Source organism: Oncorhynchus mykiss, chromosome 11 (assembly GCF_057628025.1).
Source record: "Oncorhynchus mykiss isolate SJ-2025 chromosome 11, ASM5762802v1, whole genome shotgun sequence".
NCBI classification, from domain to species: Eukaryota; Metazoa; Chordata; class Actinopteri; order Salmoniformes; family Salmonidae; genus Oncorhynchus; species Oncorhynchus mykiss.
In genome coordinates this window covers 79,661,613-79,687,642 of record NC_143032.1, presented here as the reverse complement: position 1 = coordinate 79,687,642, position 26,030 = coordinate 79,661,613, and the positions used below count along the sequence as shown (strand labels likewise).

At 45.5% G+C, this 26,030-nt stretch overlaps 1 protein-coding gene across 2 annotated transcripts in view; it reads left to right on the top strand.

The window, feature by feature from the left end:
* Nucleotides 1-1,023: 1,023 nt before the first annotated feature.
* The window catches only part of LOC110535124 (uncharacterized), a 67,237-nt gene continuing 42,230 nt past the window's right edge, over nt 1,024-26,030 (top strand). Inside the window, exon 1 of one of the 2 annotated variants that reach the window (XM_090191216.1) lies at nt 1,024-1,447. The gene's annotated coding sequence lies outside the window, so the exon portion shown is untranslated. The remainder of the gene's footprint in view (nt 1,448-26,030) is intronic. The other variant, XM_090191215.1, reaches the window with a different exon arrangement.

Sequence of the window (26,030 nt, the reverse complement as noted above, 5' to 3'; positions counted from 1 at the left end):
GCTATGTAGAAATCGCTGTTGAAAAGAGACCGGATTAAAGCTTATAGTGCAGTTGCAGTAGAACTATGTCCTCATCAGCTTTCTGTTTAGTCATTGACAGCTTCAGTAACCATTAGAAGGCTATCATAAATGTCAAATCTAGAATGCTCAGTTGTTTCATGAGCATTATGTTCAAGGATTTGTGAGATTTAAAGTTGCTTTTTTGAAGGGTTTGGATTTGATGTGGGCCTCTAATTGTAGAGGCTTCAGCTCCATTCCTTTCTTGTTTGCGTTCTGCAACCAAGGGCTGTGTTCATGTAGGTTTTTATGTTCTGGAACAATCAGTTGAACGTAAACGGTACTGTATTGAACGAGCAGTTGAAAAACGGGGGAAGGGTTGGTTTGTGGGTTGGCTAACCCACTGCCCTTTAAACACGTCACGCATTCCTTCAAGCCACACTTCGCCACACCGACCAAACGGGAGCAAACGTACCTCAAAGTCTATACTGATCTGTTCAAGAACATAGAAGAAAGTTTTTGGGAAACGTGTCGTTCAGTACAAACCGTTCCGCAACATAGCAAACGTTCAAGCGAACTGAACGCACCTCTGGAGGAGAAGCGGGGGACAAATAACACGTGTACTGGGCGTGTCTTAGCAAAACGTCACAAACGCCTAAACTAATGATCTTGAGAGATATTTGAATATATTTGTTAAATCAAAAATTTGCGAACTCTGGTTGGTTCGTGGAAATCCAACTGACCAATCGCTTAAATGACAGGTGCCCAGCTGGCCGTAAACTCCACCCCTATTTATTTTTCAGCAAACCCCGGAAATATCGTTGTTTAAAGGATTTTCAATAGTTACCACAGCCACAAAGTCAAAATGGCAATATTGTGAAAATTAATGGGGAAAAAAACTATTTGCGTTTTGGTATTAATTGAAGGTTATGGGTCGGTAGTGCGGTTAAGGTTAGGGTTGAGGTTAGGGTTTAAAATCAGATTTTAAGAAGATAAATTGTATAAATAGGCGGGGTTTATGACTTTGTGGCTGTGGTAGCTAGTGACGACCTGTTTAAAGGGACACTGCGCTATTTCATGGGCGAGGGCGAAAACAGCTAAAGCGCAGAAAAGCAGATAAATGCAAAAATAGCCAGCAAGCAACGGAGCTAGCAAGCTATGTGGTCAGAGAGGAGAGGAGAGACGACAAGACGAGACGGAAAAATTCCATGATCAACGATGCAATCAACTTCTCTTCGAAGATAGCTAACGTTGGTTTTGATGGCAATCCGATTGATCTTTAAATGTGAAAAGAGACACTTCATGTGAAATCGGACAGGGCTGTCCTGAAGCAAAGATAAAAAGCAAAAAGTTAAACTCCGCTCCTGAGATGAAGGAAATGTCTCGTTAATTAACCCTTTTCGTGTGAAGCCTGTCGTCCCCTTCATGTAGCTTGGTAGTTACTGCTCTGGTGAGTAACAAAGCTTTTTCATGGTCACTGAATTATGTTCTGTAAACTAGCTAACGGCTGATTAACTGCTTACATTTAGGATTGCTCTTGTAAAAACACGGTGTCAATACTAGTGTACTATTGTAAGGACGTTATAACAACTAAATGTGTATTTCGGGGTTTTAAATGTGGACAGTGGTCTTTGTGGAAAAACATACAAATGATGCAAGACCTCAATCTTATTTAGGCAGCTGGCTACATGGTAGTTTAGAGTGTTGTCGTATTGAATGATTTTCTTGGGCATTTGAAATTCAGCCTAGCCCAGATGACATAGTCATGACACACACACATAAGTAAACTACTGTGTGTCTTCGCAGGGGGCGTTCCTCTGCTTTGTTTGCCATCCTCATTCTTCACAAGGAAAAAAAAAAAGTATGTGCGCGCCGGGGGTGCGTGCGTGTGCAGAATAAGGACAAGGAGATGAAGTCTCCCGACTTGCCATTATAAACGGGCGTGTGTGTTGAATACACACAGTCTGCAATGCATGCGTGCCTTCGCTTAACTGCATACAGATGCAATGCATTACGCTTGGTACTGTACTGTGCACTGTGCTGTCTGTAGGTCGTAGCCTAATCCTATATGAGCGAGGGATCACCCCACCACCACCACACATGCTATAAATCTGAGTTGATGACGATATCGTGGCGGTTGAACAACCGTGAATAATATCGCTGTAACTAATCTTTTAAGAGAGGTAAGGGAACCCCGCCATCCAAAGCACTAGCCAGGTTTCATTGTTCTGTAAGGGGAGCTGCTGCTGTTAGATAGATGGGATTGCATTGGAGAGAGGCTATCATCTGCAACGGGAGATAGACCGCAGCTGTGGACTGATACTGACCTAAACCTGCAATGTTGCGGTTATTGCTGCTGCTATGTTGCACACATTCATGCAGCAAGCGAGTAACCTTTGTTACTGTGATAAGAAGTGCAGTGATGTAGGTGTGTGTGTGTGTGTCTCTGTGTGTGTGCGTGTGTCTCTGTGTGTGTGCGTGTGTCTCTGTGTGTGCGTGTGTCTCTCTGTGTGTGTGTGTGTGTGTGGATCAGCTCATGCATTGATACGTAATGTCTGGTTTGATTGTGCAGTGCGGCAGGGATATTCCCTTTGTCTTCACAAGCAGGGCAAGATAACATTGCATTTGCAAACATATTACATGTGCATACACACACACACACACATACACACATACATACATACACACACACACACATACATACATACATACATACATACATACATACATACATACAGTGCCTTGCAAAAGTATTCGGCCCCCTTGAACTTTGCGACCTTTTGCCACATTTCAGGCTTCAAACATAAAGATATAAAACTGTATTTTTTTGTGAAGAATCAACAACAAGTGGGACACAATCATGAAGTGGAACGACATTTATTGGATATTTCAAACTTTTTCAACAAATCAAAAACTGAACAATTGGGCGTGCAAAATTATTCAGCCCCTTTACTTTCAGTGCAGCAAACTCTCTCCAGAAGTTCAGTGAGGATCTCTGAATGATCCAATGTTGACCTAAATGACTAATGATGATAAATACAATCCACCTGTGTGTAATCAAGTCTCCGTATAAATGCACCTGCACTGTGATAGTCTCAGAGGTCCGTTAAAAGCGCAGAGAGCATCATGAAGAACAAGGAACACACCAGGCAGGTCCGAGATACTGTTGTGAAGAAGTTTAAAGCCGGATTTGGATACAAAAAGATTTCCCAAGCTTTAAACATCCCAAGGAGCACTGTGCAAGCGATAATATTGAAATGGAAGGAGTATCAGACCACTGCAAATCTACCAAGACCTGGCCGTCCCTCTAAACTTTCAGCTCATACAAGGAGAAGACTGATCAGAGATGCAGCCAAGAGGCTCATGATCACTCTGGATGAACTGCAGAGATCTACAGCTGAGGTGGGAGACTCTGTCCATAGGACAACAATCAGTCGTATATTGCACAAATCTGGCCTTTATGGAAGAGTGGCAAGAAGAAAGCCATTTCTTAAAGATATCCATAAAAAGTGTCGTTTAAAGTTTGCCACAAGCCATCTGGGAGACACACCAAACATGTGGAAGAAGGTGCTCTGGTCAGATGAAACCAAAATTGAACTTTCTGGCAACAATGCAAAACGTTATGTTTGGCGTAAAAGCAACACAGCTGAACAAACCATCCCCACTGTCAAACATGGTGGTGGCAGCATCATGGTTTGGGCGTGCTTCTCTTCAGCAGGGACAGTGAAGATGGTTAAAATTGATGGGAAGATGGATGGAGCCAAATACAGGACCATTCTGGAAGAAAACCTGATGGAGTCTGCAAAAGACCTGAGACTGGGATGGAGATTTGTCTTCCAACAAGACAATGATCCAAAACATAAAGCAAAATCTACAATGGAATGGTTCAAAAATAAACATATCCAGGTGTTAGAATGGCCAAGTCAAAGTCCAGACCTGAATCCAATCGAGAATCTGTGGAAAGAACTGAAAACTGCTGTTCACAAATGCTCTCCATCCAACCTCACTGAGCTCGAGCTGTTTTGCAAGGAGGAATGGGAAAAAATTTCAGTCTCTCGATGTGCAAAACTGATAGAGACATACCCCAAGCGACTTACAGCTGTAATCGCAGCAAAAGGTGGCGCTACAAAGTATTAACTTAAGGGGGCTGAATAATTTTGCACGCCCAATTTTTCAGTTTTTGATTTGTTAAAAAAGTTTGAAATATCCAATAAATGTCGTTCCACTTCATGATTGTGTCCCACTTGTTGTTGATTCTTCACAAAAAAAATACAGTTTTATATCTTTACGTTTGAAGCCTGAAATGTGGCAAAAGGTCGCAAAGTTCAAGGGGGCCGAATACTTTCGCAAGGCACTGTACATACAAACCCCCTACAGACAGACCTACAGGCTGTTCTAAACATGCTTGTCCACAGTCCTGGACATCCTCAGTGTGAAGGCTTATGTGATGTAGTCTTCTCTACTAGTGACCTGGTGGGACCCCACAGAGGACAAATTATGATTATTTAAGGGTGTATGTAGCCGAAGTGACTGCACTATTCAATGCATTGATTCATGTGTGACAGAGTGAAATCAATGTTTCACAGACAGTCAATCGTGTGTGTGTGTGTGTGTGTGTGAGTGTAAACTAAAAACGTCAAATTAAGCACTTTGCTGCTCTACAACACGTGTAGCCTGGATCGGGATCGTTGAGAGAATTAAACCACATTTACAATCTCTTCGCGGACAGACTACATAAACATCAACAGCGTTGCGAACAGACCTTTTAAAGGCACACGTAGCCTACATATCAATGCATGACCCACAAACTATCTAGGTCAAACTACTATGAGCAATGATCAGCAGTCAAGTTTTAAAGATAGTGGACTTTCAATAAGCAAATTGTCATCGGCCACATCATCATAATGATGGCGTTTGCAAACATCCAGATCTAATCATCAACAACAAACGTTATGTTCTCTCTAACTTTAGGAGTGTGTGTGGGAATCAGTCACAAACAAAGATAAACTCTCCACAGGCTGGTTCAGAAACGCTGTTTGCTTTGACTCAACAACACATCAGCTGAGAGGACACTGTAAACACACACACACACAATGTTCTGTGTTCATTACCAAACCAAACCCTTCAACTGTCAGATCCTAACAAAATACCTGTGTATTAATAGAGCCCATATACGAGTAGAGCCTGTGTACGAATGGAGCCCATATTTTTTTATTTTACCTTTTATTTACCTAGGCAAGTCAGTTAAGAACAAATTCTTATTTTCAATGACGGCCTAGGAAAAGCCTGTTCAGGGGCAGAACGACAGACTTGTCAGCTCGGGGGTTTGAACTTGCAACCTTCCGGTTACTAGTCCAACGCTCTAACCACTAGGCTACCCTGCCGCTTGACCATATAGAGCCCGTGTAGAGCCCATATAGAGCCTGTGTGGAGCCCGTATAGGGCCTGTGTACAAATAGAGCCCATATAGAGCCTGTGTAGAGCCCATATAGAGCCTGTGTACGAATATAGCTCGTAAAGAGCCTGTGTAGGGCCCGTATAGAGCCTGTGTGTGAATAAAACCTGTATAGAGCCCCTATAGAGCCCCTATGGAGCCAGTGTAGAGCCCATGAATGAATAGAGACTGTGTAGAGCCCGTATAGAGCCTGTGTATGAATAGAGCCTGTATAGAGCCTGTGTATGAATAAAGCCTGTGTAGAGCCCATGTGGAGCCCATATGGAGCCCGGATAGAGCCTGTGTATGAATAGAGCCAGTGGGGAGCCCGTATAGAGCCTATGTACAAATAGAGCCCAAATAGAGCCCGTGTACAAATAGAGCCTGTGTACAAATAGAGCCCATGTACGAATAGAGCCCGAATAGAGCCCGTGTACAAATAGAGCCTGTGTAGAGCCCAAATAGAGCCCGTGTAGAGCCCAAATAGAGCCCGTGTACAAATAGAGCCCGTGTAGAGCCCGAATAGAGCCTGTGTATGAATAGAGCCTGTATGGAGACCGTATAGAGCCTGTATAGTATGTTTTTACTTTGTACTTATCCCACAGCGCTAGGCTTAGTTTATAAGCCAGTCGTTAGCAAAGCACTCTCTCTCTCCATCCCTCAGGCTTGGACCATGGCACACACACACACACACACACACACCCCATACATGCATGCACACACACACACGTGAACACACACACCACCCACCAACAGATCAAAGAAGAACTAAGGTGAACATAAAGATTTAACCACACACACACTCATCCTGGGGGCATGTCCATTTTTGCGAGAGAGGGGGGGGGGGGGGGGGGGGGCTTATTTGCGTCGCTCCATGAATAGGCCACATGTTTTTTTCCAGGACATTCCATCCTGTGAGCTGGAGGAGCCTGTCACCAAGACTCCATTGCTTAAGACGGCAGTGACACATACATTCTCACACACACACACACACATTCACACACACATTCATTCACACACACACACACACACACACACACACACACAGTTAAAGGCTGTTTTGGGAGTGTATGTGTTTGAGCCAAGAGTGTGTGTCTGTATAGACAAGTGTATGTGTGTGTATTGTTTTGTGTAATGTGGAGGTGCCAGTGTGTTTTGTGTGTGAACAGGATGTTCTATGCTTCGTTCTGTTCAGCTGTACTCAGACACCCTTGAAAAAGGGAGGGCCTTGAGGGTGGAGGCCACCCCCTGTTTTCCTATATTGATGTGAACAAGGGCTCTTAAAGGGGCAGTGTGTGTGTGGTAAACAGGGGGTGGCCTCCTGCCTTCTCTACTGAGATACAAAAGCTTATCTTCTATAGTTTGCATCATTGCTCAACTGAGGTGAAATAATTACTTTTGACTATTTTATTTTTAGAGTATAAGATCTCTTTTGCAAGTGAGGCTTGAATCCATGGCCACCATTGTACCCAAGAAGGCAAAGATAACTGAACTAAATGACTATCGTCCCGTAACGCTCACTTCTGTCATCATGAAGTGCTTTGAGAGACGAGTCAAGGATCATAGCACCTCCACCTTATCTGCCACCCTAGACCCACTTCAATTTGTATAACGCCCCAATAGGTCCACAGATGATGATATCGCAATCACACTGCACACTGCCCTATCCCATCTGGACAAGAGGAATACCTATGTAAGAATGCTGTTCATCGACTACAGCTCAGCATTCAACACCGTAGTACCCTCCAAGCTCATCATTAAGCTTGAGGCTCTGGGTCTCAACCCATCCCCTGTGCAATTGGGTCCTGGACTTTCTGAGAGGCCGCCCCCAGGTGATGAAGGTAGGAAACAACATCTCCACTTCGCTGATTCTCAACACTGGGGCCCCACAAGGGTGCGTGCTCAGCCCCCCTTGTACTCCCTGTTCACCCATGACTGTGTGGCCATGCAACTCAATCATCAAGTTTGCAGATGACCCAGCAGTAGTGGGCTTGATTACCAACAACGACGAAACAACCTACAGGGAGGAGGTGATGGCACTTGGAGTGTGGTGTCAGGACAACAACCTCTCACACAACATCAGTAAAACAAAGGAGATGATCGTGGACTTCAGGAAACAGCAGAGGGAGCACCCCCCTATCCACATCGATGGGACAGCAGTGGAGAAGGTGGAAAGTTTCGGACAAACTGAAATGGTCTACCCACACAGACAGTGTGCCTCTTCAACCTCTGGAGGCTGAAGAAATGTGTCTTGTCACCTAAAAACCTCACAAAATTTAACAGATGCACAATTTAGAGAATCCTGTCGGGCTGTATCACCGCCTGGTACGGCAACTGCACCGCCCACAATCGCAAGACTCTCCAGAGGGTGGTGTGGTCTGCACAACGCATCACCGGGGGGCAAACTACCTGCCCTCCAGGATACCTACAGCACCCGATGTCACAGGAAGGACAAAAAGATAATTAAGGACTACAACCACCCGAGCCACTGCCTGTTCACCCTTCTACCATCCAGAAGGCGAGGTCAGTACAGGTGTATCAAAGCTGGGACCGAGTGACTGAAAAACAGCTTCCATCTCAAGGCCATCAGACTGTTAAACAGCCATCTCTGACACGAAGAGGCTGCCGCCTACATACAGACTCAAAATCATTGGCTACTTTAATAAATGGATCACTAGTCACTTTAATAATGCCACATTAATAATGTTTACATAGCTTACCTTACTCATCTAATATGTATATACTGTATTCCATACCATCTAGGTCATCGCTCATCCATATATATATTCTTGTATATATTCTTATTCCATCCCTTAGATCTGTGTGTATTAAGTAGTTGTTGTGGAATTGTTAGATTACATGTTAGATATTACTGCATGGTCGGAACTAGAAGCACTAGCATTTCGCTACACTCGTGTTAACATCTGCTAACCATGTGTATGTGACCAATAACATTTGATTTGATTTGAGTCCACAAATAAAACCAAATTAATTCCATGTTATTTCAGTCATAACACCCACCATCATTAGAAATGGATAAGATTAGCATTACCGCAACATTATTTAGTTAAAATGTAATTTGATCTCTGAGAAAGGAAGCTAGTTGATTGGCACCCAAATTGGCCCTTTTCATTTTTAAGATTCACTCAATATTCAGTAAATATAATACCCGACATCCGATTTGGACCAAACTTCTTCCTACAGTTGAGTAAGACATGAGGAATCCAATTAAATGGTAATAAGCCACCCAAAGACCCCCCCACAACCCACACCAATCCCAACCTAATTCATCAACCCAACTCTCCTGGAATAGTCCAACAATAGTCAGCTCTCTGAGAGTGCTATCCCTACCAGCATTTCGCTACACTCGCATGAACATCTGCTAACCATGTGTATGTGACCCATTAAATTGGATTTCATTTGGTACAATTCTCATATGAAGACGTTTCCTACAATCCCAAAACATGTTTAAAAGGTTATGATAACTCTAATAAAATCATACAATGATAAACCATTGCATGGCAGTCATAAAATGATTAGAAAACATATCTCTATATTTAGTGTGATTAGTGAAATTAAACCCAACCTATTACCATTATAAAACACTACAGTGCCTTCAGAAAGTATTCACACCCCTTGAACTTTTCCACATTTTGTTGTGTTACAGCCTGGATTTACAATGGGTTACATTGAGATTTTGTTTCACCGATCTACACACAATACCCCATAATGTCAAAGTGGAAATATGTACAAAATTAAAAAAATAATACAATTTCCGCTTTTCATTTTTGATTAATTTGTTTGAGTCAATAAGTATTCAATCGCTTTGTTGTGGCAAGCCTAAATAACTTCAGGAGCAAACGTGTGCTTAACATGTCAGATAAGTTTCATGGACTCAATCCGTGTCCAATAATAGTGTTTAACAGGATTTTTTAACAATGACTGTGTCACGTCCTGAACTTAGTCCTTTTTTTATGTCTCTATTTTAGGTTGGTCAGGGCGTGAGTTGGGGTGGGAATTCTATGTTTGTATTTCTATGTGTTTGGCCTGGTATGGTTCCCAATCAGAGGCAGCTGTCGATCGTTGTCTCTGATTGAGAACCATACTTAGGCAGCCTGTTTTCCCACTATGATTTGTGGGTAGTTGTTTTCTGTCTCTGTCCCAGACAGGACTGTTCCGTTTGTGTTATTTTTGTTCTAGTGTTCAGCGTAATTAACTGCACCTTGGTCCTCTCCTTCTTCCACCTACGACGATCGTTACAGACTGCCCTGTCACACCCTGGTCAAAGTATTTTGTGTTTATCTTTATTTATTTGGTCAGGCCAGGGTGTGGCATGGGTTTTTGTATGTGGTGTGTATGTGTGGGGATTGTAGCTAGTGGGGTGTTCTAGCTAAGTCTATGGCTGTCTGAAGTGGTTCTCAATCAGAGGCAGGTGTTTATCGTTGTCTCTGATTGGGAACCATATTTAGGCAGCCATATTCTTTGAGTTTGTCGTGGGTGATTGTCCTTAGTGTCCTGATGTCATTGTTCTGTGTTAGGATACACAAGTATAGGCTGTTTCGGGTTTTGTTAAGTTTATTGTTTTGGTAGTGTTTGTGTTTAGTGTGTTAATTCATTAAACATGGATTGCAATAGACACGCCGCATTTTGGTCCGACTCTCCTTCTCATAAAGAAAACCGTTACAGAATCACCCACCACAAAGGGACCAAGCAGCGTGTCAACAGGCAGGAACAGCCCAAAGTGGAGTACAGTATGGACTATACTTCTTGGGAGGAGATAGACAGGTGGGCGGTCGACCCAGGGAGAGTGCCGGAGCCCGCCTGGGATTCGATGGAGCAGTGCGCGGAAGGATATAGGAGAATGGAGTTTGCGAAGCAAGCAAGGCGGCGCGGACGGAGGCCCCATAGTCAGCTCCAAAAATTTCTTGGGGGGGGGCTCAGGGAGAGTGTGGCAGAGTCAGGAGCCAGACCTGAGCCAACTCTCCCTGTTTATCGTGAGGAGCCAAGGAGGAGACCAGAGCCGGTGTTGGAGGTGAGCGAAACAGAGACTGTGAAGGAGTTAATGGGGAAATTGGAGGAGAGAGAAATGAGGGAGTTGCTGTGTTGGTGTTTTAAACATGGAATTCGCCCGACGGAGCGTGTCGGGGATTTGATGGCACCTGGGTCAGCGCTCCATACTCGTCCTGAGGTGCGTGTTAGTCGGCTGGTGAAGATGGTGCCAGTCTCACGTACCAGGCCTCCTGTGCACCTCCCTAGCCTTGCACGTCCTGTGCCAGCACCGCTCTCAAGATCTCCAGTACGCCTTCAAGGTCTAACCCATCCTGTGCCACCTCCACACCCCAGCCCTCCGGTAGCAGCTCCCCGCACCAGGCTTCCTGTGCGTGTCCTCGGCCCAGTACCACCAGTGCCAGCACCACGCATCAGGCCTACAGTGCGCCTCGCCTGTCCAGCGCTGTCGGAGCCCTCCTCCTCTCCAGCGCTGTCGGAGTCTCCCGCCTGTTTAGCGCTGTTAGAGCCTTCCTTCTCTACAGCGCTGCCGGAGTCTCCCGCCTGTTCAGAGCTGCCAGTTAGCATAGAGCTGCCAGTTAGCATAGAGCTGCCAGTTAGCATAGAGCTGCCAGTTAGCATAGAGCTGCCAGTCTGCAAGGAGCTGCCAGTCTGCAAGGAGCTGCCAGTCTGCATAGAGCTGCCAGTCTGTAAGGAGCTGCCAGTCTGCAAGGAGCCGCCAGAGCTGCCTGTCTGCAGGATGCCGCCAGAGCTGCCAGTCTGCAAGGAGCCGCCAGAGCTGCCAGTTAGCATGGAGCAGCCAGGGCCGCCAGTCAGCATGGAGCAGCCAGGGCCGCCAGTCAGCATGGAGCAGCCAGGGCCGCCAGTCAGCATGGAGCAGCCAGGGCCGCCAGTCAGCATGGAGCAGCCAGTCAGCATGGAGCAGCCAGTCAGCATGGAGCAGCCAGAGCAGCCAGTCAGCATGGAGCAGCCAGAGCTGCCAGTCAGCATGGAGCAGCCAGTCAGCATGGAGCAGCCAGAGCTGCCAGTCAGCATGGAGCAGCCAGTCAGCATGGAGCAGCCAGAGCTGCCAGTCAGCATGGAGCAGCCAGTCAGCATGGAGCAGTCAGAGCTGCCAGTCAGCATGGAGCAGCCAGTCAGCATGGAGCAGCCAGAGCTGCCAGTCATCATGGAGCAGCCAGTCAGCATGGAGCAGCCAGATCTGCCAGTCGACCAGACTCTTCCAGATCTGCCAGTCGACCAGACTCTTCCAGATCTGCCAGTCGACCAGACTCTCCCAGATCTGCCAGTCGACCAGACTCTCCCAGATCTGCCAGTCGACCAGACTCTTCCAGATCTGCCAGTCGACCAGACTCTTCCAGATCTGCCAGTCGACCAGAATCTTCCAGATCCGCCAGTCGACCAGAATCTTCCAGATCCGCCAGTCGACCAGACTCTTCCAGATCTGCCAGTCGACCAGACTCTTCCAGATCTGCCAGTCGACCAGACTCTTCCAGATCTGCCAGTCGACCAGACTCTTCCAGATCTGCCAGTCGACCAGACTCTTCCAGATCTGCCAGTCGACCAGACTCTTCAAGATCTGCCAGTCGACCAGACTCTTCCAGATCTGCCAGTCAGCCAGGATCTGCCAGTCAGCCAGGATCTGCCGAAACCACCAGCCAGCCAGGTAGATTCATCAACCTGCCTGAGCTTCCTCTCACTCCTGAGCTTCCTCTCACTCCTGAGCTTCCCCTCAGTCCCGAGCTGCCTCAGTCCCGAGCTGCCCCTCAGTCCCGATCTGCTCCTCAGTCCAGTGGGGTTCTGGGTGAGGACTACTAGGCCATGGTCGGCGGCGAGGGTGGATTATCCAGGGACGCGAGGAGAAGGGACTAGGACATTGATTGAGTGGGGTCCACGTCCCGCACCGGAGCCGCCACCATGGACAGACGCCCACCCGGACCCTCCCTATTGTTTTGAGGTGCGTTCGGGAGTCCGCACCTTAGGGGGGGGGTTCTGTCACACCCTGGTCAAAGTATTTTGTGTTTATCTTTATTTATTTGGTCAGGCCAGGGTGTGGCATGGGTTTTTGTATGTGGTGTGTATGTGTGGGGATTGTAGCTAGTGGGGTGTTCTAGCTAAGTCTATGGCTGTCTGAAGTGGTTCTCAATCAGAGGCAGGTGTTTATCGTTGTCTCTGATTGGGAACCATATTTAGGCAGCCATATTCTTTGAGTTTGTCGTGGGTGATTGTCCTTAGTGTCCTGATGTCATTGTTCTGTGTTAGGATACACAAGTATAGGCTGTTTCGGGTTTTGTTAAGTTTATTGTTTTGGTAGTGTTTGTGTTTAGTGTGTTAATTCATTAAACATGGATTGCAATAGACACGCCGCATTTTGGTCCGACTCTCCTTCTCATAAAGAAAACCGTTACATGCCCCATCTCTCTGCCCCACATATACAAGTATCTGTAAGGCCCCTCAATTGAGCAGTGAATTTCAAGCACAGATTCATACACAAAAACCAGGGGAGTTTTTCCAATGCCTCTTGCAAAGAAGGGCACCTATTAGTATAGACATTGAAAATCCCTTTTAACATGGTGAAGTTATTAATGGCTGTCTAGCAATGATCAATTTTGACAGAGCTTGATGAATTTAAAAAAGAATAGTGGGCAAATATTGTACTGTACAATCCAGGTTTGCAAAGCTCTTTGAGACTTACCCAGAAAGACTCGCAGCTGTAATCGCTGCCAACGGTGATTCTAATATGTATTGAGTCAGGGGGTAGAATACTTATATAATCAAAATATGTGTTTTATTTTCTATTATTAATAATAAAAACATGTTTTTGCATGTTTCCTTCCACTTTGACATTAGAGTGTATATAGTGTAGATCTTTGAAAAACAAGACAAGTAAATCCATTTTAATCTCACTTTGTAACACAACAAAATGTGGAGGAAAAAAGTCAAAGGGTGTGATTACATTCCCGAAGGCGCCATTGGAGACCATAACCGTGAAACGATTATAACAGCTGTAGGCTGATAGTTTGCTTGTTCACCAGGGATGGTCTAATCCAGACTAATAAATCCCAAACACAGGGGCCGTTTCCTGGACAAACTGAAGTGCTTTCATGGAATGGCTTGAATTGTGAGGATGACCACAAAATGTATTTTGTCAAAAGCTATTGGTTTTCTACCCAAAGTTGCAAAGAAAATGTGATCCATTTAATCAACACTAGTATTCACTTGCTAGTAAAACCAAATGCATGCTTTTCAACCGTTCGCTGCCTGCACCCGCACGCCTGACCAGCATCACCACCCTGGATGGTTCCGACCTTGAATATGTGGACATCTATAAGTACCTAGGTGTCTGGCTAGACTGCAAATTCTCCTTCCAGACTCATATCAAACATCTCCAATCGAAAATCAAATCAAGAATCGGTTTTCTATTCCGCAACAAAGCCTCCTTCACTCACGCCGCCAAACTTACCCTAGTAAAACTGACTATCCTACCGATCCTCGACTTCGGCGATGTCATCTACAAAATTGCTTCCAACACTCTACTCAGCAAACTGGATGCAGTTTATCACAGTGCCATCCGTTTTGTCACTAAAGCACCTTATACCACCCACCACTGCAACTTGTATGCTCTAGTCGGCTGGCCCTCGCTACATATTCGTCGCCAGACCCCTGGCTCCAGGTCATCTACAAGTCCATGCTAGGTAAAGCTCCGCCTTATCTCAGTTCACTGGTCACGATGGCAACACCCATCCTTAGCACGCGCTCCAGCAGGTGTACCTCACTGATCATCCCTAAAGCCAACACCTCATTCGGCCACCTTTCGTTACAGTTCTCTGCTGCCTGTGACTGGAACGAATTGCAAAAATCGCTGAAGTTGGAGACTTTTATCTCCCTCACCAACTTCAAACATCTGCTATCTGAGCAGTTAACCGATCGCTGCAGCTGTACATAGTCTATCGGTAAATAGCCCACCCATTTTTACCTACCTCATCCCCATACTGTTTTTATTTATTTACTTTTCTGCTCTTTTGCACACCAATATCTCTACCTGTACATGACCATCTGATCATTTATCACTCCAGTGTTATTAACCTGCAAAATGGTAATTATTCGCCTACCTCCTCATGCCTTTTGCACACAATGTATATAGACTCCCCTTTTATTTCTACTGTGTTATTGACTTGTTAATTGTTTACTTACTCCATGTGTAACTGTGTGTTGTCTGTTCACACTGCTATGCTTTATCTTGGCCAGGTCGCAGTTGCAAATGAGAACTTGTTCTCAACTAGCCTACCTGGTTAAATAAAGGTGAAATAAAAAAATAAAAAATAAAAACACAAGAGACCAGCTAAATGGATTAAAGGGTTTGGCAGTAGCAGGAACAGTGGCATCTAGTGGGCAAAACCTTGTACTTTCACACTTATTTATGGTAAATAATGCATTTGACTTCAATGGGACATTTCTCAGAACAAGGGGGCAAAGACCATCGGCAGATTCATAGGGAATACATTGCATAGTATGAAGAAGAAATACTCCGTGCTATTTGTCAGACATAGAGAACTGATAACGTATACTGGTTGTTGGGGTGGGATTGGTGTGGCTTGTGGGGGGATCCGTGGGTGGCTATTGATCATTTTATTGGATGCCTCATGTCTTACTCATAGTTAGGAAGAATTATGGTCCAAATCGGAGGTTGAAGATTATATGAATCCCTTAACTTAAAATGGCCAATGTGGGTGCAATCAATTCACTTAATTTCTCAGAGATCAAATTATATTTCAGCAAAATAAAGTTTCAGAAATGCTAATCTTCTGTTTCTAACGATATAAATAGTTTCAGAACAATCTGAGATGGTGGGTGTTGAAGTCCTCTTTCTGGTGCTTTTTGAGGTGGAACGACCCAAAAGGCAGGAGCAGACAAGATGACCCACTTGAACCTCTACTGGAAACAGAAGCCCTTGTTGTTCTCTCTCCTTGCTGTTTGGTATCTGTTGTGCTCTCTTCCTCTCTCTTTCTCTTTCTCCTCTCTCTCCCCTCTCTTTCCTCTCTCTCTTCCTCTCTCTCTCTTCCTCTCTTTCACACACTTTCTCTCTCTTCCTCTCTTCTCTCTTCCTCTCTCTCTTCCTCTCTCTCTCTCTTTCACACACTTTCTCTCTCTTCCTCTCTTTCTCTCTTTCTCTTTCACTCTCTCTCTCTCTTTCTCTCTCTCTTTCTCTCTCTTTCTCTCTCTCTTCCTCTCTCTCTCTCTTTCACACACTTTCTCTCTTTCACACACTTTCTCTCTCTTTCACTCTTTCTCTCTCTTCTCTCCCTCTCTCTCTTCCTCTCTCTCTTCCTCTCTCTTTCACACACTTTCTCTCTCTTCCTCTCTCTCTCTCTCTTTCACTCTCTCTCTTTCTCTCTCTCTCCTCTCTCTCTCACACTCTTTTTCTTTCCCCCTTCCTACTCTACTATATTTAGAAGAAGCTTCTTTAGTTTTGTAAGACATACACACCATCGCTTCCTTTCTATGTACACATAACAAGCCGTTTCAAGAACTTACAGCCACTGTTTTGCAAGCTACTATTAATTCAGCACGTTCCTTCCTCTACACACATACATACAGTTGAAGTCGGAAGTTTACATACACCTTAGCCAAATACATTTAAACTCAGTTTTTTAACAATTGCTGATATTTCATCCAAGTAAAAAATTCCTTGTCGTAGGTCAGTTAGGATCACCACTTTATTTTAAGAATGTGAAATGCCACAATAATAGTAGAGAGAATAATTTCTGCTTTTATTTCTTTCATCACATTCCCAGTGGGTCAGAAGTTTACATACACACAATTAGTATTTGGTAGCATTGCCTTTCAATTGTTTAACTTGGGTCAAACCTAGCCTTCCACAAGCTTCCCATCATAAGTTGGGTGAATTTTGGCCCATTCCTCCTGAAAGAGCTGGTGTAACTGAGTCAGGTTTGTAGGCCTCCTTGCTCGCACACACTTTTTCAGTTCTGCCCAAAATATTTCTATAGGATTGAGGTCAGGGCTTTGTGATGGCCACTACAATACCTTGAATTTGTTGTCCTTAAGCCATTTGCAACAACTTTGGAAGTATGCTTGAGGTCACTGTCCATTTGGAAGACCCATTTGTGACCAAGTTTTAACTTCGTGACTGATGTCTTGAGATGTTGCTTCAATATATCCACATCATTTTCTGTCCTCAAGATGCCATCTATTTTGTGAAGTGCACCACATATAACGATGGTCATTATGGCCAAACTGTTCTATTTTTGTTTCATCAGACCAGAGGATATTTCTCCAAAAAGTACGATCTTTGTCCCCATGTGCAGTTGCAAACCGTAGTCTGGCTTTTTTTATGGCGGTTTTGGAGCAGTGGCTTCTTCCTTGCTGAGTGGCCTTTCAGGTTATGTTGATATAGGACTCGTTTTACTGTGGATATAGATACTTTTGTACCTGTTTCCTCCAGCATCTTCACAAGGTCCTTTGCTGTTGTTCTGGGATTGATTTGCACTTTTTGAAGCAAAGTACGTTCATCTCTAGGAGACAGAACGCATCTCCTTCCTGAGTGGTATGACGGCTGCGTGGTCACATGGTGTTTATACTTGCGTACTATTGGTGGTACAGATGAACGTGCCACCGTCAGGCATTTGGAAATTGCTCCCAAGGATGAACCAGAGTTGTGGAGGTCTGTAATTTTTTTTCTGAGGTCTTGGCTGATTTCTTTTGATTTTCCCATGATGTCAAGCACAGAGGCACTAGGTTTGAAGGCAGGCTTGAAATGCATCCACAGGTACACCTTCATTTGACTCAAATTATGTAAATTAGCCTATCAGAATCTTCTAAAGTCATGACATCATTTTCTGGAATTTTCCAAGCTGTTTAAAGGCACAGTCAACTTAGTGTATGTAAACTTCTGACCCACTGGAATTGTGATACAGTCAATTATAAGTGAAATAATCTGTCTGTAAACAATTGTTGGAAAAATTACTTGTGTCATGCACAAAGTGGATGTCCTAACCGACTTGCCAAAACTATAGTTTGTTAACAAGAAATGTATGGAGTGGTTGAAAAATGAGATTTAATGACTCCAACAAGTGTATGTAAACTTCCGACTTCAACTGTACATACATACATGCATACATACATACATACATACATACATAAACTCAGCAACAACAAAAAACATCCTCTCACTGTGAACTGTGTTTATTTTCAGCAAACTTAACATGTGTAAATATTTGTATGAACACACAGACATGTGACTAACAAATGGAATAATGTGTCCCTGAACAAAGGGGGGGGGGGGGGGGGTCAAAATATAAAGTAACAGTCAGTATCTGACTGATCAGTTGGTATCTGGTGTGGCCACCAGCTGCATTAAGTACTGCAGTGCATCTCCTCCACATGGACTGCTCCAGATTTGCCAGTTCTTGCTGTGAGATGTTACCCCACTCTTCCACCAAGGCACCTGCAGGTCCCCGGACATTTCTGGGGGGAATGGCCCTAGCCCTCACCCTCCGATCCAACAGGTCCCAGACATTTCTGGGGGGAATGGCCCTAGCCCTCACCCTCCGATCCAACAGATCCCAGACGTGCTCAATGGGATTGAGATCCGGGCTCTTCGCTGGCCATGGCAGAACACTGACATTCCTGTCTTGCAGGAAATCACGCACAGAACGAGCAGTATGTCTGGTGGCATTGTCATGCTGGAGGGTCATGTCAGGATGAGCCTGCAGGAAGGGTACCACATGAGGCAGGAGGATGTCTTCCCTGTAAGGCACAGCATTGAAATTGCCTGCAATGACAACAAACTCAGTCCGATGATGCTGTGACACACTGCCCCAGACCATGATGGACCCTCCACCTCCAAATCGATCCCGCTCCAGAGTACAGGCCTCAGTGTAACGCTCATTGCTTTGATGATAAACACAAATCCGACCATCACCCCTGGTGAGACAAAACTGCAACTTGTCAGTGAAGAGTACTATTCGCTAGTCCTGTCTGGTCCAGTGACGATGGGTTTGTGCCCATAGGCGACGTTGTTGCCGGTGATGTCTGGTGAGGACCTGCCTTACAACAGGCCTACAAACCCTCAGTCCAGCCTCTCTCAGCTTATTGCAGACAGTTTGAGCAATGATGGATGGATTGTGCGTTCCTGGTGTAACTCGGGCAGTTGTTGTTTCCATCCTGTGCCTGTCCCGCAGGTGTGATGTTCGGATGTACCGATCCTGTGCAGTTGTTGTTACACGTGGTCTGCCACTGCGAGGACGATAAGCTCTCCATCTGGTCTCCCTGTAGCGCTGTCTTAGGCGTCTCACAGTACGAACTAGAAGGCCAGCATCCCGGAGTCGTCTCCACACTGTTGACATTGAAACTGGTGTTTTGCAGATATTATTTAACGAAGCTGCCAGTTGAGGACTTGTGAGGCATCTGTTTCTCAAACTAGACACTCTAATATACTTGTCCTCTTGCTCAGTTGTGCACTGGGGCTTCCCACTCCTCTTTTTCTATTCTGGTTAGAGCCAGTTTGCGCTGTTCTGTGAAGGAGAGTAGTATACAGCATTTTACGAGATCTTCAGTTTCTTGGCAATTTCTCGCATTGAATAGCCTTCATTTCTCAGAACAAGAATAGACTGACGAGTTTCAGAACAAAGTTATTTGTTTCTAGCCATTTTGAGCCTGTAATCGAACCCACAAATACTGATGCTCCATATGCTCAACTAGTCTAAAGAAGGCCAATTCTGTTGCTTTTTTAATCAGAGCAACAGTTTTCAGCTGTGCTAACATAATTGCAAAAGGGTTTTCTAATGATCAATTAGCCTTTTAAAATGATAAACTAGGATTAGCTAACACAATGTGCCATTGGAACACAGGAGTGATGGTTGCTGATAACGGGACTCTGTACGCCTATGTAGATATTCCATAAAAAAAATCTGCAGTTTCCAACTACAATAGTCATTTACAACATTAACAATGTCTACACTGTATTTCTGATCAATCTGATGTTATTTTAATGGACAATAAATGTGCCTTTCTTTCAAAAACAGGGACATTTCTAAGTGACCCCAAACTTTTGAATGGTAGTGTACATACACACACACACATACATACACACACATACACACACACACACATGATGACGCCGGAGGGGAGGGCTGCCGTCTTATTGGCTCTTATCCAACGTGCTATTTTGTTAGTTTTTTCAAAAAAAGATCCAGGTGCCTTGTGAGGATCAGGTGACGAGTGGCTAATCTGCCTTTGTCTTCCGTCCTGCTAGCTAATATTCAATCGCAGGAAAATAAATGGGACGAACTCAAAGCACTTATAACCTAGTAACGGGATATTAAAAACTGTAATATCTTATATTTCACAGAGTCGTGGCCGAACGACGACATTAAGAACATACAGCTGGCGGGTTATACACTCCATTGGCAGCACAGAACAGCAGCCTCTGGAAAGACACGGGGCGGGGGCCTATGCATGAGCAACAGCTGGTGCACGATATCTAAGGAAGTCTCAAAGTTTTGCCCGCCTGAGGTAGAGTATCTCATGATAAGTTGTAGACCACACTATCCACCTAGAGTTTTCATCTGTATTTTTCGTAGCTGTCTACATATCACCACAGACCGATGCTGGCACTAAAACCATACTCAATGAGCTGTATACCACCATAAGCAAACAGAAAAACGATCATATGGAGTCGGCACTCGTAGTGGCCGGGGACTGTAATGCAGGGAAACTTAAATCCATTTTACCTAATTTCAGCATGTTAAATGTGCAACCAGAGGGAAAAAAATTTCTAGACCACCTTTACTCCATACACAGAGATGTGTTCAAAGCTCTCCCTCGCCCTCCATTTGGCAAATCTGACCATAGTTCTATCCTCCTGATTCCTGCTTACAAGCTAAAATTAAAGCAGGAGGAAGCACTAGTGACTCGGTATATAAAAAGTGGTAAGATGAAGCAGATGCTAAACTACAGGACTGCTTTGCTAGCACAGACTGGAATATGTGCTGGGATTCTTTCGATGGCATTGAGGAGTACACCACATCAGTCACTAGCTTTATCAATGAGTGTATCGAGGACGTCGTCCCCACAGTGACTGTACGTACATGCCCCAACCAGAAGCCATGGCAACATTTGCACTGAGCTAAATGGTAGAGCCGCCGCTTTCAAGGAGCGGGACTCTAACCCGGAAGCTTAAAAGAAATCCCGCTATGCCCTGCGACAAACCATCAAACAGGCAAAGCGTCAATACAGGACTAAGATCAAATCGTACTACACGGCTCTGACACTCATCGGAAATGGCAGGGCTTGCAAACAAGTACAAACTACAAAGGGAAGCACAGCCGAGTGACACGAGCCTACCAGACGAGCTAAACTACTTCTATGCTTGCTTTGAGGCAAATAACACTGAAACATGCATGAGAGTACCAGCTGTTCCAGAAGACTGTGTGATCACGCTCACCACAGCCGATGTGAGTAAGACCTTTAAACAGGTCAACATTGCTCCGAAGCTCGTCGGATGTGGCAGGGCAAAACATTACAGACTACAAAGGGAAGCACAGCCGAGAGCTGCCCAGTGACACGAGCCTACCAAACGAGCTAAATAACTTCTGTGCTCGCTTCGAGGCAAGTAACACTGAAACATGCATGAGAGAATCAGCTGTTTCGGATGACTGTGGAATCAAGCTTTCCGCAGCCGACGTTAGTAAGACCTTCAAACAGGTCAACCTTCACAAGGCCGCAGGGCCAGACGGATTACCAGGACGTGTACTCTGAGCATGCGCTGACCAACTGGCAAGTGTCTTCACTGACATTTTCAACCTCTCCCTGTCTGAGTCTGTAATACCAACATGTTTCAAGCAGACCACCATAATCCCTGTGCCCAAGAACACTAAGGTAACTTGCCTAAATGACTACCGACCCGTAGCTCTCACGTCTATAGCCATGAAATGCTTTGAAAGGCTGGTCATGGTTCACATCAACACCATTATCCCAGAAACTCTAGACCCACTCCAATTTGCATACCGCCCCAACAGATCCACAGATGAAGCAATCTCTATTGCACTCCACACTGCCCTTTCCCACATGGAAAAAAGGAACACCTATGTGAGAATGCTATTCATTGACTACAGCTCAGCGTTCAACACCAGAGTGACCTCAAAGCTCATCACTAAGCTAAGGATCCTGGGACTAAACACCTCCCTCTGCAACTGGATCCTGGACTTCGTGATGGGCCGCCCCCAGGTGGTAAGGGTAGGTAACAACACATCCGCCACGCTGATCCTAACACGGGTGCCCCTCAGGGGTGCATGCTCAGCCACATCCTGTACTCCCTGTTCACTCATGACTGCACGGCAAGGCGCAACTCCAACACCATCATTAAGTTTGCTGATGACACAGTGGTAGGCCTGATCACCGACAGCCTATAGGAGGTCAGAGACCTGACCGTGTGGTGCAAGGACAACAACCTCTCGCTCAACGTGATCAAGTCAAAGGAGATGACTGTGGACTACAGGAAAAGGAGGACCGACCACTCTCCCATTCTCATCAACGTGGCTGTAGTGGAGCAGGTTGAAAGCTTCAAGTTCCTTGGCATCCACATCACCAGTAAAGTAACATGGTCCAAGCACACCAAGACAGTCGTGAAGAGGGCACAACAAAACCTATTCCCCTCAGGAGACTTGGTCATGGGTCCTCAGATCCTCAAAAGGTTCTATAGCTGCACCATCAAGATCATTCGGACGGGTTGCATCACTGCCTGGTATGGCAACTGCTCAGCCTCCGACTGCAAGGCGCTACAGAGGGCAGTGCGTACGGCCCAGTACATCACCGGGACCAAGCTTCCTGCCATCTAGGACCTCTGTACCAGGTGGTGTAAGAGGAAGGCCCTAAAAATTGTCAAAGACTCCAGCCACCCTAGTCATAGACTGTTCTCTCTGCTACCGCACGGCAAGTGATTCCGGAGCGCCAAGTCTAGGTCCAAGAGGCTTCTAAACAGCTTCTACCGCCAAGCCATTAGACTCCTGAACATCTATTCAAATGGCTACCCAGACTATTTGCATTGCCCCCCCCCCCCCCCCACCCCCACCACCCTCTTTTATGCTGCTGCTACTCTCTGTTATTATCTTTGCATAGTCACTTTTTTAACTCTACCTACATGTACATATTACCTCAACTAACCGGCACATTGACTCTATACAGGTACCCCCTAATCCATGAGCACCAAACTTCAACAAGCATTTCTCAACGGCTGGCCATGCCTTCCTCCTGGCTACTCCAACCTCGGCTTCCAACCAATTGCAAAAATCGCTGAAGTTGGAGACTTTTATCTCCCTCACCAACTTCAAACATCTGCTATCTGAGCAGCTAAACGATCGCTGCAGCTGTACATAGTCTATCGGTAAATAGCCCACCCAATTTACCTACCTCATCCCCATACTGTTTTTATTTATTTACTTTTATGCTCTTTTGCACACCAATATCTCTACCTGTACATGACCATCTGATCATTTATTACTCCAGTGTTAATCTGCGAAATTGTAATTATTCGCCTACCTCCTCATGCCTTTTGCACACAATGTATATAGACTCCCCTTTTATTTCTACTGTGTTATTGACTTGTTAATTGTTTACTCCATGTGTAACTCTGTGTGGTCTGTTCACACTGCTATGCTTTGTTTTGGCCAGGTCGCAGTTGCAAATGAGAACTTGTTCTCAACTAGCCTACCTGGTTAAATAAAGGTGTTCTCAACTGGCCTACCTGGTTAAATAAAGGTGTTCTCAACTAGCCTACCTGGTTAAATAAAGGTGTTCTCAACTAGCCTACCTGGTTAAATAAAGGTGTTCTCAACTAGCCTACCTGGTTAAATAAAGGTGTTCTCAACTAGCCTACCTGGTTAAATAAAGGTGTTCTCAACTAGCCTACCTGGTTAAATAAAGGTGTTCTCAACTAGCCTACCTGGTTAAATAAAGGTGAAATAAAATAATAAAAAAATATAGCCTCCACATTGACTCTGTACCGGTACCCCCTGTATATAACCTCCACATTGACTCTGTACCGGTACCCCCTGTATATAGCCTCCACATTGACTCTGTACCGGTACCCCCTGTATATAGCCTCCACTTTGACTCTGTACCGGTACCTCCCTGTATATAGCCTCCACATTGACTCTGTACCGGTACCCCCTGTATATAACCTCCACATTGACTCTGTACCGGTACCCCCTGTATATAGCCTCCACATTGACTCTGTACCGGTACCCCCTGTATATAGCCTCCACTTTGACTCTGTACCGGTACCCCCTGTATATAGCCTCCACATTGACTCTGTACCGGTACCTCCCTGTATATAGTCTCCACATTGACTCTGTACCGGTACCCCCTGTATATAACCTCCACATTGACTCTGTACCGGTACCCCCTGTATATAACCTCCACATTGACTCTGTACTGGTACCCCCTGTATATAGTCTCCACATTGACTCTGTACCGGTACCCTCTGTATATAACCTCCACATTGACTCTGTACCGGTACCCCCTGTATATAACCTCCACATTGACTCTGTACTGGTACCCCCTATATATAGCCTCCACATTGACTCTGTACTGGTACCTCCCTGTATATAGTCTCCACATTGACTCTGTACCGGTACCCCCTGTATATAACCTCCACATTGACTCTGTACCGGTACCCCCTGTATATAGCCTCCACAATGACTCAGTACCGGTACCCCCTGTATATAGCCTCCACATTGACTCTGTACCGGTACCCCCTGTAAATAGCCTCCACATTGACTCTGTACCGGTACCCCCTGTATATAGCCTCCACATTGACTCTGTACCGGTACCCCCTGTATATAGTCTCCACATTGACTCTGTACCGGTACCCCCTGTATATAACCTCCACATTGACTCTGTACTGGTACCCCCTGTATATATCCTCCACATTGACTCTGTACCGGTACCCCCTGTATATAGCCTCCACATTGACTCTGTACCGGTACCCCCTGTATATAGCCTCCACATTGACTCTGTACTGGTACCCCCTGTATATAGCCTCCATATTGACTCAGTACCGGTACCCCCTGTATATAGCCTCCACATTGACTCTGTACTGGTACCCCCTGTATATAGCCTCCACATTGACTCTGTACCGGTACCCCCTGTATATAGCCTCCATATTGACTCAGTACCGGTACCCCCTGTATATAGCTTCCACATTGACTCTGTACCGGTACCCCCTGTATATAGCCTCCACATTGACTCAGTACCGGTACCCCCTGTATATAGCCTCCACATTGACTCTGTACCGGTACCCCCTGTATATAGCCTCCACTTTGACTCTGTACCGGTACCCCCTGTATATAGCCTCCACATTGACTCTGTACCGGTACCCCCTGTATATAGCCTCCACATTGACTCTGTACCGGTACCCCCTGTATATAGTCTCCACATTGACTCTGTACTGGTACCCCCTGTATATAGCCTCCACATTGACTCTGTACTGGTACCCCCTGTATATAGCCTCCACTTTGACTCTGTAATGGTACCCCCTGTATATAGCCTCCACATTGACTCTGTACCGGTACCCCCCTGTATATAGCCTCCACATTGACTCTGTACCGGTACCCCCTGTATATAGCCTCCACATTGACTCTGTACTGGTACCCCCCTGTATATAGCCTCCACATTGACTCTGTACCGTAACACCCTGTATATAGCCTCCACATTGACTCTGTACCGGTACCCCCTGTATATAGCCTCCACATTGACTCTGTACTGGTACCCCCCTGTATATAGTCTCCACATTGACTCTGTACCGGTACCCCCTGTATATAGCCTCCACATTGACTCTGTACCAGAACCCCCTGTATATAGCCTCCACATTGACTCTGTACCGTAATGCCCTGTATATAGCCTCCACATTGACTCTGTACCGGTACCCCCTGTATATAGCCTCCACATTGACTCTGTACCGGTACCCCCTGTATAAAGCCTCCACATTGACTCTGTACCGGTACCCCCTGTATATAGTCTCCACATTGACTCTGTACCGGTACCCCCTGTATATAGTCTCCACATTGACTCTGTACCGGTACCCCCTGTATATAGCCTCCACATTGACTCTGTACTGGTACCCCCCTGTATATAGTCTCCACATTGACTCTGTACCAGAACCCCCTGTAAATAGCCTCCACATTGACTCTGTACCGTAATGCCCTGTATATAGCCTCCACATTGACTCTGTACCGGTACCCCCTGTATATAGCCTCCACATTGACTCTGTACCGGTACCCCCTGTATATAGCCTCCACATTGACTCTGTACCGGTACCCCCTGTATATAGCCTCCACATTGACTCTGTACCGGTACCCCCTGTATATAGCCTCCACATTGACTCTGTACCGGTACCCCCTGTATATAGCCTCCACATTGACTCTGTACCGGTACCCCCTGTATAAAGCCTCCACATTGACTCTGTACCGGTACCCCCTGTATATAGCCTCCACATTGACTCTGTACCGGTACACCCTGTATATAGCCTCCACATTGACTCTGTACCGGTACCCCCTGTATATAGCCTCCACAT